The 16,010-nt window shown below is 43.4% G+C and overlaps 3 non-coding genes across 3 annotated transcripts; all 3 read right to left on the reverse strand.

Moving 5' to 3' along the window:
* Positions 1-537: 537 nt before the first annotated feature.
* Positions 538-611, reverse strand: trnai-aau (transfer RNA isoleucine (anticodon AAU)). Its single transcript has one exon. It is a non-coding gene; the product is annotated as a tRNA-Ile (tRNA).
* A 559-nt stretch (positions 612-1,170) lies between these two features.
* On the reverse strand, positions 1,171-1,241 carry trnag-gcc (transfer RNA glycine (anticodon GCC)). Its single transcript has one exon. It is a non-coding gene; the product is annotated as a tRNA-Gly (tRNA).
* Positions 1,242-1,454: 213 nt separating this feature from the next.
* On the reverse strand, positions 1,455-1,536 carry trnas-aga (transfer RNA serine (anticodon AGA)). The gene has a single exon. It is a non-coding gene; the product is annotated as a tRNA-Ser (tRNA).
* Between the last annotated feature and the right edge of the window lie 14,474 nt (positions 1,537-16,010).

The raw sequence follows: 16,010 nt of genomic DNA on the forward strand, positions 1-16,010 counted from the left end.
TGCTGGATTTTGGGAACTTCAGGATGAGTGGGAATTTTCTCCTATCTGTCAATTCTGTTTTGTTTTGGAGACTCTTGGCTGCCTATGTTGTACAGTGCAGCGTGAAGGAAACATTTTCCAAAACTGTGTCAGCTCAAAAGTTGTAAGAAAACCTCTCCAGCTGCTTTAACTCTCTTCATTTTTGTCATTTAATGTGACACTCGATGTATAACTGGAGCCTCACATATGCAAATGGTGAGGCTCCAGTTCGACACCCAGTTCGACACCACTTTACAGTATATGACAAAAGCATGGCAGACTGTGCCGGACCGGCAGATAACTTCCGCTTATTTTTACCATATTAAACATTGGAAATCCTCCCACTTGTATTTGTGACACTTGATTTTGGCTCCACCTAAGACACTCTTAAATCTTCAAACACTTTTCTCTTCTCCCGCAACACTCTTGTCTGTCGGCACTATGTGGCAGCGTTGCATGACAACCCCTCTCACCACGGAAAGGAACCTAACAGCTTTGGTAAGAAAAGAGAAAAGGACCTGGCCAGTACGGGGCTCGAACCCGTGACCTTGGCGTTATTAGCACCACGCTCGAACCAACTGAGCTAACTGGCCTCACAACAGTGCTCCTCTCTGTGCTGCAAAAAATCGAACTCAGGGAATTTCTTTTGTCCTCCTTTGAATAGAAAGCCGTGTAATTCAGTGTACGGGCTTTCTCGTGCAGTTTCATGGTTCTTGTAACCCAAATCCTACACTGGCCTGAAGTGCCCCCCCATTTCACAGCATTTTTCAGCTGATTTAAAATGTACCTAAAGGAGAAGCATTATTGAAGACCATCAATTACCAAGAGCTTTTGTCAAAGGTTTTGGTGGTCATTTTGAATGACCACAGAGCGCTGTGACCTCGGTTTTACATCTCATCCAAAAGACAGCGCCCTTTTACAACACAGCATCTCCGTCACTATACTGGGGCATTGGGACCCGCACAGACCTCAGGGTGAGCGCCCCACCGCCGGCACCATTAACACCGCTTCCAGCTGGAAGCTTTGTTTTCCCCTGTAGCTCACCCTCATCCGGGTACTGACCTGGCTCACACCTGCTTAGCTTCAGTGGGTTTTTTGAGTTGTGAGTTGCAAGGGGATGCAAGTGATGGAGCCGCTCGCTGCAAAAGCCACTGCATTGGCCGGGAATCGAACCCGAGCCTCCCGCGTGGCAGGCGAGAATTCTACCACTGAACCACCAATGCTCAGTGCCTGGACCTTCAAAAAAGACGCTTTTTTGGTGCTCTGTGCAAAACGCGTCGACATCTGCTTCCAGCTGCAAAATGCCATTCGCGGACGCTGAAGAACTTATTTCCAAGGCAGCGGGTACAAGCGATTGGGCGTTTTAAAACCACCAGGAACAGCAAAGAGGCGCGCTTCTTTGCTTGCGCCGAAACACACCGCCTGGAGGCGGATAACGTAGTCGGCAGGATTCGAACCTGCGCGGGGAGACCCCAATGGATTTCTAGTCCATCGCCTTAACCACTCGGCCACGACTACAGCAAGCCCCACTGCCGCTGCGTTTTTGCTACAATCTTACCTGGATCGCGAGGCGCCGGCGGAAGCCTATTTCAAAGTCGTTCTCCGTTTCAAAAAAACATTTCCAAAATACAAGCCTTGCAGACAGACACGCCTCAGAGGACTTAAGGGTGGCTTCATGTCGGAATGATAAAGTCTCCCCGTCCGGACATGAAAATGCCACTTTGTTACACACAAAAAAAGAATCAACAACAGAGAAATGCCCACAAGCATTTGAAAAGCCGCACCACGTCGCACTTGAAATAGCTCTTACATTAGTGGTAGACGCAGGAATCGCCTTTTTATTTACGCTCTTACCAACGCGATGGAAAGCAAAACAAAGCAAAGCAGAGCAAAACAAAACGAACAAACGAAAACCTTGCGTATAACGCCGTTACGTGCCCAAGCGGTATTGTACGTCATCTTAGCACTGCACCCCGGGGCGTACGGTATATGGGAACGAGCACACGCCACGAATCATCTCGAATCGCTCCCTATAGCTGTAAGGCGCCTTGAAGCGTGCACCCCCAACATTCTTCTTTGCGCATCTGTGAAAGGTACACTCTTGAGCAAACTCTGAACCAGCTCTAAGGAAACTAATCCGATTAAACGTTACTTTGACTCATCCTTTAAGGGACCCTTGTTAATTGGAGAAATCAATGATTTCTAATGAATTCTGTATGCGTTAAAAGTCAGCTATACACAGTATAGCTGCTCATGATGTTTCCCGAGCCGAAACACAGTGCGTTTTTCCAAGCCATCTGACAAAGCCCGCCCACTGAAAACTGCAGCAGATCGTGTAAAGACGTTCAACTTTGTAACTACTGCACGCACAGGAAGCAGAATAAATTCCTCTTTTCAAACTGTCAAAGGTTTGCTTTGCGAACCCTGCAGGACATCGCACAATCTCTTTTGAACGGGGACAAACGATTTCTTATGGGGCGCAGTAAGTACAGACGTTTAAAAAGCTCCACTCATGCCGACGATGCAGCATGAAGGAGCGCAACCTAACGTTTGACAGACAAAAGCCGGGCGCCGCTACGAGCAATATGAAATCAAACTGACAGCACAGGGCGTTTCCCGCTGACTCAAAAGTGATCTCGACAGACGCTGTTCTCTGCATAAAGCCGAAAGAGCTAAAGAGCGTTTCTGTTGAGACGTAACAAGTTCGTTTCTTTCTACCATGATGTCACCACGACAAAATCTGTCTTTAAACACCTTGCTCTCGCTTTCGCTTTCGCCGATTGTATTCCAAGCCCGCGGAAGCTGGTGTAGTGTGCTCTCACGAGGCACCAGTTCTGTAGAGTTTGGGCATTTACGGGGACAATTATTAATTGTAGCCAAAAATTATTTTTGTGTAAGTCACAAAAATAATTATTTTAATGGCTTTAGAATCCAACTATGCGATATAACTCAAACAACGCACACACACAGGTACTAATACACGAGGATACATTTATTAATACATAGAATATGCATGTAAACCTAACAGATCTTATCGAGAGGGTTATCAGAATACAAAAGGTATATATTCATTCAGTTACAAAGAGTTACATATATCAAGAGGACATACGTTCAGTATATCATTCATCTAGACCGTTTCATAATTGAACTTGATTACAACTTCTACATTAGATACTCAAAACAAGTACATAACTCTTAGGAATTAAACTGATATCAACTGGTTGGGATAACAATGGAATTCTCGAGCTGTAATGCAGTGAAGTTGAATACTCATCCAATCTCTCGGGATTCAGATCTCCTGTGGGCACAAAGGAACAGTTGCAGGCTGTTGCTGTCCAATCCGCACTCTCTGGCTAGGTGCCAGGCTGTGCTGTGCTGCTTGCGACGGTGCGCTGCTGATGCTCACTGACCGGCTAGTTAGTGTTGGCTTTAACTAGCAAAGTTTGTGCACAGGAGAAAAGATGACTGTGGGTCCCAGCAGGTCAGGAAGAGGACCGATTCGTTCCTGATGAAGCGCTTGTTCTGAATAGTGATTCAGCTGTCCACAGTTCTGACCTGTTCATGAGGTTTGCTGCTGATGCTAACCTCGGGTGGATCCTCTGGTTACTCGTGGCAACCTCCGCTCTCGACTTTTAGAACAGAGGAAAGTACTGGCACTCAGACGCACTGGCCGTTCCGTGGTTGTCCGGGCTGAGTCTCAGGATGGTCAAGAGGCGCGCTGTGAGAATGTCCTGCCCTTGGGAGCCTTCTGCTCCTGGGCCGTCCTGCCATGGATTTGTCTTGCACCCCTGGAATTCTCCTTAGAATTCTCCTACTGGAATAGTCCTACTAGTTCTCCTTCTCCAGGCTCTCTGTTGCCTGTTTTTACCTGGAGGAACTTCAGCTTGTCATTGGCTGAAAGTTTAATGGGCATCAGAGTCCCACATGGGTTACATGGCCCTACCAATCCCTGACTGGTTGATCAAGGTGAGATATGAGTCACTTACTCCTGACACCTAGGAATGCAATCCAGATGTCCATCTGGCACTCCCTAGACAGATAGGCGCCAATGGATGACCATTGATCATGATAGCCAGGCTCAGCTAAGTGCATCCCCATTTGGGAGCTGTCCCTTATCAAAAGAAAACATCTTTAAATCAGCCTGCATGAATAGTTTCTCTGTGGTGCAGCCACAGAGATGAAGAGAGAGATGGGGCCTCATTTGGGAAAGCACAGCAACACTTAATTCTGTCTTATTAACAAGCATTGCCTCTACATATCCCCCCTTTTTGAAGGTCACGAGGTCCTGAGGCGTTGTTGCCTTCAAAACAAAACAGAGTTAAGTGATGTCCCTTGTCATTAGAACATTAACCTTAAATGTCCACATTACTCCTCGAGAATTCATACCGGAACCAGCATTGGGAACAAACAGGATGAATAACATCTGGAGTATGTATAAACAAGGTAGGAGACATCATCTCAGTCTAGGCATTACAAATCAGGAAGTTCACTGTCAGTATCTGATACCTCTGTAGGCAGATATTTGGGGAAGAGGTAACTTCCTTTCTTTTGAAATGCTACCTTTGACTCATTCGTGCTACCCGGAGTACATCTTGATGTAAGAGTACAGCATTCAGAGTACATTGTCAGTCATGATCCAGCTTCCCAGCACCAGTGTTACAATAACACCGGTTCCTGTTCCCAGCCCCCCTGATGAACCATGACACCTGTGTTGGGCACCTGCCAGGGTGGTTTGGAGGTTTGTTCCATTAAAGCAAACTAACTACCTGTACATCTTCAGGGCTTACTGTTTCTTGGATTTCTATCCAATTCAATAGTGTGGCACCTGAAGGCATCCACGACCTCAAGTTTGGTCTTATGTTGTCTGGTTGCAGACCGTACAGTGTTAAGTTACCATGCTGTACTATGGCCTCCTTGGGAACTTGCAGGAAACTGTTGGTTAGGTAGCTGCATTGTGGTAGCTGTATCATGCCTGTCACAAGTTATAGTGACAGTTAAATGTGGTGTGCTGACCAGCCATTTACTTCCCATCTGCTCTTCATGGGGTTCATTAACCTCCCTCTGCTCGTTAGTAGCTTTACACCCTTCATTGGTGGATCAGTTAGACACAGCCAATGGATAGCTTTGGTAGCCATACCCATCTCAAGATTTGGAACCGAATTCAATCTTGGATTGCCTTCTGGGTGAGCTATGAGCAATGGGTTTAATGTCACATACTCCTCTACTGAGAAGAGTGAAATCAAGTGGGTTAGGATTTGTGCTATGGCTAGACTGGCTACAGTGGCACTAAGCTCCCTTAACAGGTCTTGTGTCAACATTCTGGCCTGTTGCACACAAGCATAAACCCACTGTATAACACCAACAATCATGTCCACTAGGTGGGGGATAAGATTCAACCCTGTTGCATAGGAAGTTGCCTGTAGGGTTTTCCCTAAGCTTTCCAACTTTTGCTGCTGTTGATACAGTCTGTCACTACCCTCTGGCACCTCTGACACCTGCCTTCTTGGGGCAGTCAGGGTGAGAGTGCCAGTAGCACACAAACCTACCAGAAATAGCAAACACACAACAGTGGCGGCAGCAATCAGTCCTCCCAAAAGTCTTTTCGGGTGGCTGATCCCAGTCATCTCCTTCTGAGTGACTGTCCCCTTTCTAAGCTGGCGCAGCATGTACATGGTCTCTTTCTCAGTATGCCATGTGGCATCTTGGGCACCAACATCCTGGAAATCTGAGGAGATCTGACGCAGCTGCTGATGCTGCTCCTCCATTTCCAGGACATCTGCTTTTTCGATTTGTTCATGCCTGTGCTCTAGGAACCCTGCAGGGGGTGGTGCAGCGGTGGAGCATGCCTGACCCTTGGCTTAGTGGTTATCTGGAGCACCTGAGGGATCTGGGATTGTTACTCCATTCTCACTGTTCAGGTCCACCCTGCACACTTCCTGATTGAGGAATCCCTCTATCGGCATGTTTACAATCGTTCGCTGGACGTGGGTGTAGGACACCTGCTCGCTCCCCCCTTCCCTCTCTAGGGGTTCAGGGAGCTGCCCCAGCACTGGGATAGCTAGTTCACTGTCTTCGAACTCACCATCACCCACCAGGCCCATGTCAGTGCAGGCGGGGATTCTGACACCCCCCTTTTCCATGTTCTGCACTAACAGTCGGGTGGCTTGCCCATCCAGCTCCAGTCTGGCTGAACCACTGTTGGTCAGACTCAGACTGACAAACTGAGCTGGTGGCTGTAAGAAAACCGGCTTGGCTTTCATTCCCTGTCCCTTCTGGGGGACTGGGTGTATTGGCAACCCTGCCGTTGAGGCAGGAACAATCAGGTCAATCTCACTCACTACCTGGTAGTTGTGAGAAATAATGTTACCTGACTGCAGGTTCCCTGGGTCACAGCAGAGGGAATCTCTGTGAATCTCTCTCAAATTCCTCAAATTATCATATTCCCGCCCCTTATGCAAAACCAAATCCTCCTCCCATCCCAGTTTATCCTCGTTATTATAAACAAAATCCACCTAAATTTTCAACATAAAGCATTACACAAAATCAATACCTCAACACGCCATACTCAACAACGATAATTCACCAACAGCCAGAACATGTAACTCCACATTCTCAAATAGACCTCATTTCTATAGCCCCACCCCTTATGCAAAACCAACATCCCTCCCCTGTTCTCTCTATCCGCTGGCGTTTGTAATCGTTTTTATTTTCAAATAAATTTTAGCAAAGTCATGTATTTTAAAAATATTAAGATTTCTATATTTATGTCTTTATTTTGTGGTTTCATTAGTAACAAAGGCTAAACTTTCTTGGAAAAATGTATTTTATGTAAACCATGTTTGCTATTAATTCATTTATGGCTAGAATATGTTCATAGTCTTCCAATGAAAGGAGGGTTCCTTTCGCCATAGTCAGGTTGACATTAGAAGCTGGCCACGCCCGGACTGTTACACCAAAGCATTAGCATGTTAAAGCGATTTCATTGAGGAGTCTAGCTTTCTTAACTAGTAAGTACTGTACTTCCTTGGTTTTTGAGGGGGGGAGGTGTCTTTTGCTGGAAATCTCGCCCCCTTCTACTTTGAAAATACTTGTGAAACCGGTTTAATTCGCCACAGCCAGAACTCCCGCAGAGAGGGGGGTTGTATGCAGCGTATCGGTATACAGTAGATGGGAAAGCCAGAGCCGACCGCTACGCCGCCCACGTGTTATGCTCTTCGTTTATGTCTAAACCGGAACACATCATTATATCTCATTTTGTAGTTCTTAAAAAAAAAATCGTTTGCCCAGTCAAACAGTATTGTTGTTATTGTTTTTAACCTGTAAAGTGCTTTGAGGAGCCACCTTTAAAGGCGCCATATACAATAAAGTTCATTATTATTACTATTGTTAATTTGCTGGACAGAGAGGTGAACATTATTACACAGAAGACAAAGATAGCGATTTACGTTGCATTGTGCATTGTGCTGCTGTAATACAGTTTTAAATAATTAAAAGTCTAAACAGTATCAGCTTTATTTATGGGTTTTAAATAACGGCGATTTAAACGCGATTTAAATCAATATAAATGTTTATATTGTAACGCATAGGTGACTATTCATTGTTATTAAAATGACTTAAATTCGATCATGTTGTGATTAGAAATATACATTTGTTTGGTGCGAGTGAAGTTTTATTTAATCTCTGAGCCATATTGATTCTTATGGAAGCCAATTTCCGCCAGGGAGTAAAAAAAAAAAACACACTATGGTATTCTCTCCGATGCAGTGCAGTTAAAAACATATCTCTGATGCTGTTCCTAAATGAATATCGTTTATGACCATCAGACGCTTTATGCTCCTTTTCTTTTTAACAGTAGATTGAACAGGGAGAGGCATTTCATGATGTACTTTTAACTGATGAAACAACAGTGTCTCTGGAACAGTTTTCAACCACGTTGTTTTATAAAAAGGGGAGATATGTGAACAAGCAAAACCCAAAACAAACATGTACACCATACGTACGCGTACGCGTACGCGTACGCGTTACTGAAGCTAAAAGTTTAGCCTTTTCACTAATGTAACCACTAAATAAAGACATATAGAAATCCCTACATTACAGACTGTATATGGCTAGTATTGGTAGTTTAAAGAAAAAATACAGACCAGTATTCCACTTTCTCCCTAAACATTCTGACCATGTTACTCTTTACTGTTACTGACCATATTAAGTTTAAGTGCCTGTGGGCACTTTTCCTGTCCGTGGGAGGTGGACCGTCTTTCATTAGAAGGTTAGTCTGTTCTACTCTGAGAATGTAGCGGGGGTGGAAAGTGCCCGCGGTCATTTAATTAGTTTTAAAATTCGCACTGATTCCCTTGCGAAGATGCGGACATAGGAATATTTGTGTGTGGTCAAAAAAATGGCATAAAAACAACAAAGTGAAGGCTGTGAAAACATTCACAATGTACTTTATACACAAAGCAAGTGTTCTCATAACTTTAGGAGGTTTCGTGAAAATGCTACAGGCGTGCCAAAATCGTTTTTTTTAAATTCAAGGTGACTTTACCGCTGTTTTCATTTTCAGATTGTGAATCAAAAAAGGCATTTAATTAAACGCACGATTGCGATTTTAATCAATTACTGTATTGATTGAAAGATACATTCTGTACAGATACAGTACAGTCACATTCTCCTGTCGTCCAGTGGTGTAAAACGAATTAGCAGGTGCTTGAGATAACATCCCACTGAGTGGAATGTTCTCATTTGTTCTCAAGTGTAAAAAGAGGTGATAATTCTTAATAATTCCGTGTCGCATTAACTAACCTCTTCAGTTTATTCCGCCAGACAGTACATTATTATAATTATATCATTATTAAGTTGTTTAGATACGCAATTCCATATTATATTCCCTGTTAATCAAATTCTAAAAGTATGCATTTGTTAGATAACAAGCGAATTCACAGAAAAGGTTAAATACTATCACTTTTCACAAAGTATATAATCCTAATATGGTCAGAAGGAGCACGTAAAAATGTTTCCCAAATAACAACATGTAAGACTTTGATGCTTAAAATGTTTAGGGAGAAATGGAATACTGGTGTGTATTTTTTCTTTAAACTACCAAGACCAGCAATATACAGTACAGTTTACATACATTAATATGTTTATATTCCTAAATTAAAATCGTTTATGAGCATGTGAAAGGCATGGTGAATCGGAGATTCTCAAGAATTACATTGTATGATTAGAAATGAATGCGTGATCGGATCAACTAAATGCTGTGGTGTTACTTTTTGTCAATGAAAAAATAAACTATTTTCGTTTACAAAGACGGTTACAAAGAATGTGGACCAGGGTAATACTTTGAGCTTACAGCTTGTCCAAGGTCATTCATTATTAATACTCTTAGTAATATCTTCAGTAAAGACTTTGATGCATAAAATATTCCTGCATAATTAAAATATTTATGATAAAGGTGGTAGGTTGTGTACTTTTGTCCAACAGAACAATCTTGCTTTTATAAAATATACCGCCTTTTTAATGTTTAATGATTAACATGCTGTAATACACTGTTTAAATTTAAAGTCTAAAGAGTATACACCTTAAATTCTTAATTGAATAAAGATTGTCCCTCAGCAGTGATCAGGATTCAAAACCGACGTTTTCTGCTGACAGCTCAAATGCTGTACAGGAGAGGTTAACCTTTATTAGCTCCACCTGGCGATTTTACAAGGTGATTCCGGATACTATTAACATAATCTAATTTGCGTCCGGTATGATGCGGTATACTGCGACACGCCCACCGTGTTATACCGCAGCGTACCCCGCTTGTTTTGAATGGCTGCATATGTATATAGACTCTATATATACATTTGGTGCATGCCACAATTTTGGATGGTGGTGGAGGAATAGGGATTTTCTCAACACAGCAGGGACTCCAGTTAAGAATGCTGGGTTTATCTCTGAACTGTTAGAAGCTTTGCAGCTACTGACTGAAGTAGCTGTGGTAATGTGTAAATCACATAATAAAGAAATGTTTCCAGTAACTCGAGGGAACAACTTTGCAGATGCAACTGTCAGGTGAGCAATACTTGTAGAACAGTAGTCTGAGACCTCTGTGAAGCAGAGAAATGGACATGGTTAGAAAAGATTGTGGGGCTGCATGATGATGGGGTGTGGAGCTGACAGCACACCAGACGCCCTGCATGCCCTCACAGCCTAATGCCCTTTATAGCCCGACAAATGCACTCTGTTGGACACCCAGGTGGGAGTCAAATGGTGTGCCGGTTACCCAAAACTGGGTGAGAACCGGGTTTGAAGCCGTAACCACTTATGTGGTATCTGGATGTAATGTTTATCAAAGGAACTCAACTACAGTTCAGGTGCGGGTGCAACAGCTCAAAAGGCCTGCTACTGAGGAACCTTTCAAACCTGGGAAATTGAAAATTGTAAAGGGAAACCTGGGCTCTTATAATCTGTTTTCCTGGTGGGTTGCTGCCACTGCCTCTGTGTCTACCAAACACTTGATAACAGAGATAAGCCCTCGGTGGGCACTGCCCTGCCCCTTGTATTATGATCAAGGAACACACTTCACAGGGAAGGTGTGTCAGGCTGTGGCTGCATTGTTCGGAGTGAGATGGACTGAGATCACCCTCAGTCTGCTGGAACAGTGGAATGAAGGAACAGATCTCTGAAAGATCGACTAGACATCAGACTGAAGGAACGCCATGGGATGCGGGCTGGATCAAACAGAACTGTGTAACAGCCTGTTTGATATCATCACGGGCCAATCAATGAAACTTCCTGGAGGGATGAATTTAGCTGGAGGAATGGATTGTTGAATTTGCTAATTCTCTATTGTAGTATTGTAGGTTGCTAGGACTTAGCAAAGCACATCTATGATGAAGAAAAATATATATCATAATTATAATCCAGATGATTGGGGCATTGGTACATGGCTACAGTCTGTGCTAGGAACATGGAGAGGGTCTCTGGTTCAATACATATTTGTGGGTCTGGTATTATTCGTTATGATCATATCGTTAATATCCTGTTTGAAAAACATGTGGACTAAAGCTGCTGCTTCTGTGCTAATTGTACACCCTGAAGGGATCATGAAGGTCAAAAAATGATTTCATGGGAAAGGTTCTCTTATCTAGTGGCAGAACCTGATGGGTAGAACAATATAGCTTTAAGGGGGGTTACCCTTGGGAGTGATTCCCCTAGATGCAAATGATTATTGTGGTTTGTTTGCTCATAATAAGATGTTTTGCAGGAACGGAACAAAGAGAAATTTTACAACTTCAGCTAGAATTGTTCTGCAAAACGTCACAGCTGAGGCAGGGGAACAATGTGTAGATTTTTCTAAGAGTTATTACCCAGTTGTTGACCAATCTGTTGACCAATGTTGACCAAAAAAGCCTAAGATTATACTGGGCTCCAGCCCACAGGGATTTACCTGTGCTGTAAGAACTAATGAGTGAATAAGGAGACTGGATTCTGGTGAAAGACTTCAGGAAAAACAAATGGTGTTCACTCAGGTGGAGGGGGCTGTACCAGGTGCTGCTGACCACTGCCACTGCTGTGAAGGTCACAGAAATGGTGCCCTGGATTCATGCTTCCCACTGTAAAAAGGTCACAAACGAACTGAGCAAAGCGCAGGAGTGATGTCTCCACAAGGACAGATGGGGATAACCTGCGTGGGACTGATGTGCACAGCCTTTTTCCTTTTTATGTAGAAGCCTGTCACCACCCCAAAAGAGGAAGAATCTAAACACGAAGCCTCTTTGTATACAAACTGGCTGAATGAAACTGATAATGAGGGGGATATGAGTAATTTGTGGTATAAATTTATAAATCATACTGTAAAGTTAAAGAAATTTAATGCATCTTGTTATATATGTGCTTTAATGCCTCATTCTACAGCCTCACCCATGCGACTTTTTATGAAATGTACTCTTTTATTAATATCACGTTAGAAGGCTTAGACGCTATCAAACAAGAATTAAGGGGAGTTAGATTAATGGTACTTCAGAACAGGTTCGTGCTGGACCTTCAAAATGCAGCATCTGGAGGAGTCTATGCTTTAGTAGGAGACTCCTGTTGTACATATATTCCAGCTAATGACGATGATTACGGAAATATTACGCTCGCTATTCAGCATTTGAAAGAACTAAAAGACAAGGTGAATAAAGAGAGAGGCATAAAAGATACACTGGCTTTTCTCTCCTGGTTAGAATCACTGTTTGGGCCAGGGGGAATGTTTTTCTTTTAAGTTACTAACACCGATTATAGGGGCTGTGATACTTGTCTTCCTGTTTTTATGTTGCTGTATGACATGTATTATTCCAATGCTTCGAAATATGGAAATATGGTACCTAGGGGGATAAACTGTTCATCCTTCCAGTCTGGAGAATTGGCAGCTGTCTGACGTCAGTAAGTGATCCTTAAAAAATTAATAGTTCCATGACAGTGTGCATCACCAGAAAATCAATTTCAATGCATTAAAACTCTTGTTATCCTTCTGATCATTGAAGTGTCATTGCCCCAGCACTGTATACTCTTACTTTTGACGCCTGTCTGAAGTTGGATCCATTTCTAAGAATGGTGACTCACATATCCTCATGCTCAACTTTGGCTCAACCACACAAACTATGAAGTTAATCATCTGCTTTTGCTCCAAGATTTGTGTTACTAGGCTCTCTCCTGGGGATCCTCGTGTTCAAACATTGCCCTTATTGTGGATGATCCATGACAGAATTCAGGGAATTCAGAATTCTGATACCTCAGCTCAGATTCTGACTGGGCAGACTGTCATTGCCTGGTGTGAATGTGTGCATATCTGTTTTTGTGCATGTTCTGTGGCCTGTTGTACAGTACATCACAAATGAAAGGGAAATGGAAAACTAAAATAAGACTCAAGTGTTTTATCTTTCATTAACAGTGTTTCATTAGTATCTATGCTAGATCCTGTCATCCACTGCTTACCACGACAGGCTCTAGCACGGGATAGCAGCTAATACATTTAACAATCTCACTGCACAATGTTGTATATTCAAGGGCTGATCTTCTGTACTTTTTCTTTCACTTTTCATTTCCTGGAAACTCAGTCCTGCCAGGAATAATCTGAGAACATAATCAATCTGAGTGAAATTCTAAGCAGAGGAAGATTGTTTTACAGAGTCAACAAGGTCTAATTCAAGGTCATCAGCACTAACAAGATTCTCTCTGGAGACAGGCGATAAGAAAATTGAAAGTGTGTATTGTTACACAACAGCAGAGACTATGAGTTATGCTATCATGAGAGTGGTGATGGATTTTTTTCATTGCTTAGTTTTGCAGGTTCTGTACATTTGAACATTCAAAGTGACTAAAGTAAAGGAGTTTTCCCTTTTTACCACATAATTCCCAAAGATCAACACTAATAGAAAGCCTAATTCCAGCCAAGATTCAATTACTGTCTCTCAGGCATCCCAGCAGTGGATTTCATGACTTCAGACAGCCATCTTTATCAGTGGAGAACTCAATGCTCTGAGGTTTACTGGCAGAGTCTCACACTGGGTAATATGTTGGTAAATAATGTCCTATGGAATTCTACTATTGATAAATTCTACTATGGAACTGCGATGTGTCCTGAAAAAATCTTCTATGATAGTGGTACAGTCCATCACACCCCACCTACAGCCTTTAAAAGAGAAAAAAAAAACTGACAACAACAAAGTAAGTCTGGTGTAATCAACTAGGTCTTGCAAACATACTTAACCTCTTCCAGCTACCAACATTACAAATGCTGTTTACACATTAGATGGTTATTTTTTGGCTTCTGATATTATGGTGGAAAAAGAGCCCTGGAATCTTTGTAGAAGGACAAAAGACGGAAAGAACAGGCAGTGTAACCATGGCGAAGAGAAGGGAAATATTGGAGAGAGCTTTTTTCATACACTTTTTATCATTGTTTTTCCAGCCCAACAATGATCAACAAATATGGGCAGGCGTCCTGTGCCAAATCCAATCTACCTTTCTTCCAAGCATACAGGAATGTCAGTGAATTAAATATTGACATATGAAAATACCCAAAAATATGCAATCACACATATGCAGTTTGAGCAAACATAAGACAATACCCAAGTACCACAAACTACCAGGCATCATAAGCAGTTCAGGTGGGGAGCTGTGTCAGCATGCGTAGGCTGCAAAGGAACAAGTAATAGGTCTATTCCATGCTTAAAAGAGAAGAAAGAAAACACAACATTTCAGCCGTGGAGCCCTCACACCTGAAGAAGGCTCCACGGCCGAAACGTTGTGTTTTCTTTCTTCTCTTTTCATCTAGTGTCATTAGCCAGTTCCTGTCAAAATAAAATAGAAAAGGATAACATTCTAGAGAGAGTTTGAAATACCAAGGTACAATTTAAACCATATTTCTTCCACTACAACCACAATATTTTGGAGAGATCGCTGAGCCTAACTGTTCTGGCATGTCCGTTAGCCTCCGTCCTGCTTCAGCAATGAATGCAACGGGGCACATTCTGAGGGAGATGCGGTCAATCAGGTTGCAGGAAAACCATGCTATGCTTTTTTTTGAGATCCTGAAAAGGACAGAGGGGCCATGTATATGTGTGCAGCTGGATATGTTATTGCAGGTGGCGTAGCAAATTCTGCTGAAGCCCCACTGCCTGGTGTGGACGGTAGCTGTGCATGTTGCAGCAGAATTGTGCATGTGAGATCAAGGGGGCATGTCATGTGTTTGAGCACTTCACTCCCTTCCGGAAGCACGTGATTCCCTGAGTCCAAAAAATTTGTAAGTTCTTTGGATGACCTGTGGACCGATCTTTCACGATGAAGAATTCCTTAAGAAGAATAGATCTCGGCCCACCATCCCAATGCCTCCATCTGAAAACAGCAACCTCCCACTGCCCTTAGTCTGCAAGGCAGTCCTTTCAAGTGCGATGATGACGCCGGGACCTTCGTTGCCTATTGTACGAGCTGAACTTTTGTGCTCATCAATTCAAGGCTCTTTCCATCAACTCATCTTGTCTTTTGACGCTTCATGTTTTGTACTCCTTTGACTATCGGCATACCGGGTGACTGCAAACACTGAAGTTCTTGCTTACGGAGTGTGGAACAGTGTTTTCAAGTGATCGCTGTTCTGTCATGTTGACGCCGAGTGAATCTTTCTTTGGCAACATGGGCAGGCTGACAGCAGCGCGAGCTAAAGTAATGGCAAATTTCTTGACTTATTTCTGAATGTGAATGTTCTTTAGAAAAGGGATGCGGCGTTGCTTCTCCCCCGTGTAAAGGTCACGCATTCCAGACGTGGTTATGAGCGAACAGTTGCCGCAAGTGTTTGAAAAGAGCAAGAGAGGAAGCAGCCCTGCCCCGTGTGAGGATCAAACTCAGGACCTTCAGACAATGAGACTGACGCGCTACCAACTACGCCAACGAGGCCAGCTGCAGTACACAGCTGGAAAGTTTGCCTCATATGGATTTCAGTCGCCCGTTCCCTAATCTTTAGACGCCCTCTGCTGGATGTTGCATTTGCCTTTTGATCTCACCGATACTTTTTTGGTCTGTTTCTGTTGCGAGTCCGTTTTTCAGATCTCACCTAGCACAAGTCTCTCTGGCTGAAGTGGCCTCTCTGCTTCAGCATCGTGCCCTCACTCAGCCATTAAAAACGTCACTCGGACTTCTGACATGCTGACATGAAATGTCAAGAGAGAGTGGCGGAGACGCTTAAGGCAGAGAGAAGATGAAGAGGGGGCGTGGCTGCGAAATGATTGACAGCTGCATGACGCTCTCCATGCAAGGCGTGACCACAGGCTAAAGGACACCTTTCGGCACATCAAGCTCTAAGCACACACCTGGAGGACGTGGGAAATGATCCCGTTATCTCTCGCATGCAAAGCGAGCGCTGTACCATGCAAGCTAACCCCCCTCGCTGGGGTTATGCCTCGGTGTCACCTAGTGCCGCTTGTTCCCCTCTTACCGGGTGCAGTTCACTGCCCTTCGTCTGCAAGGCA

This window comes from Lepisosteus platostomus, unplaced genomic scaffold, assembly GCF_059453375.1.
Source record: "Lepisosteus platostomus isolate fLepPlt1 unplaced genomic scaffold, fLepPlt1.hap1 Scaffold_104_H1, whole genome shotgun sequence".
Classification (NCBI taxonomy): Eukaryota; Metazoa; Chordata; class Actinopteri; order Semionotiformes; family Lepisosteidae; genus Lepisosteus; species Lepisosteus platostomus.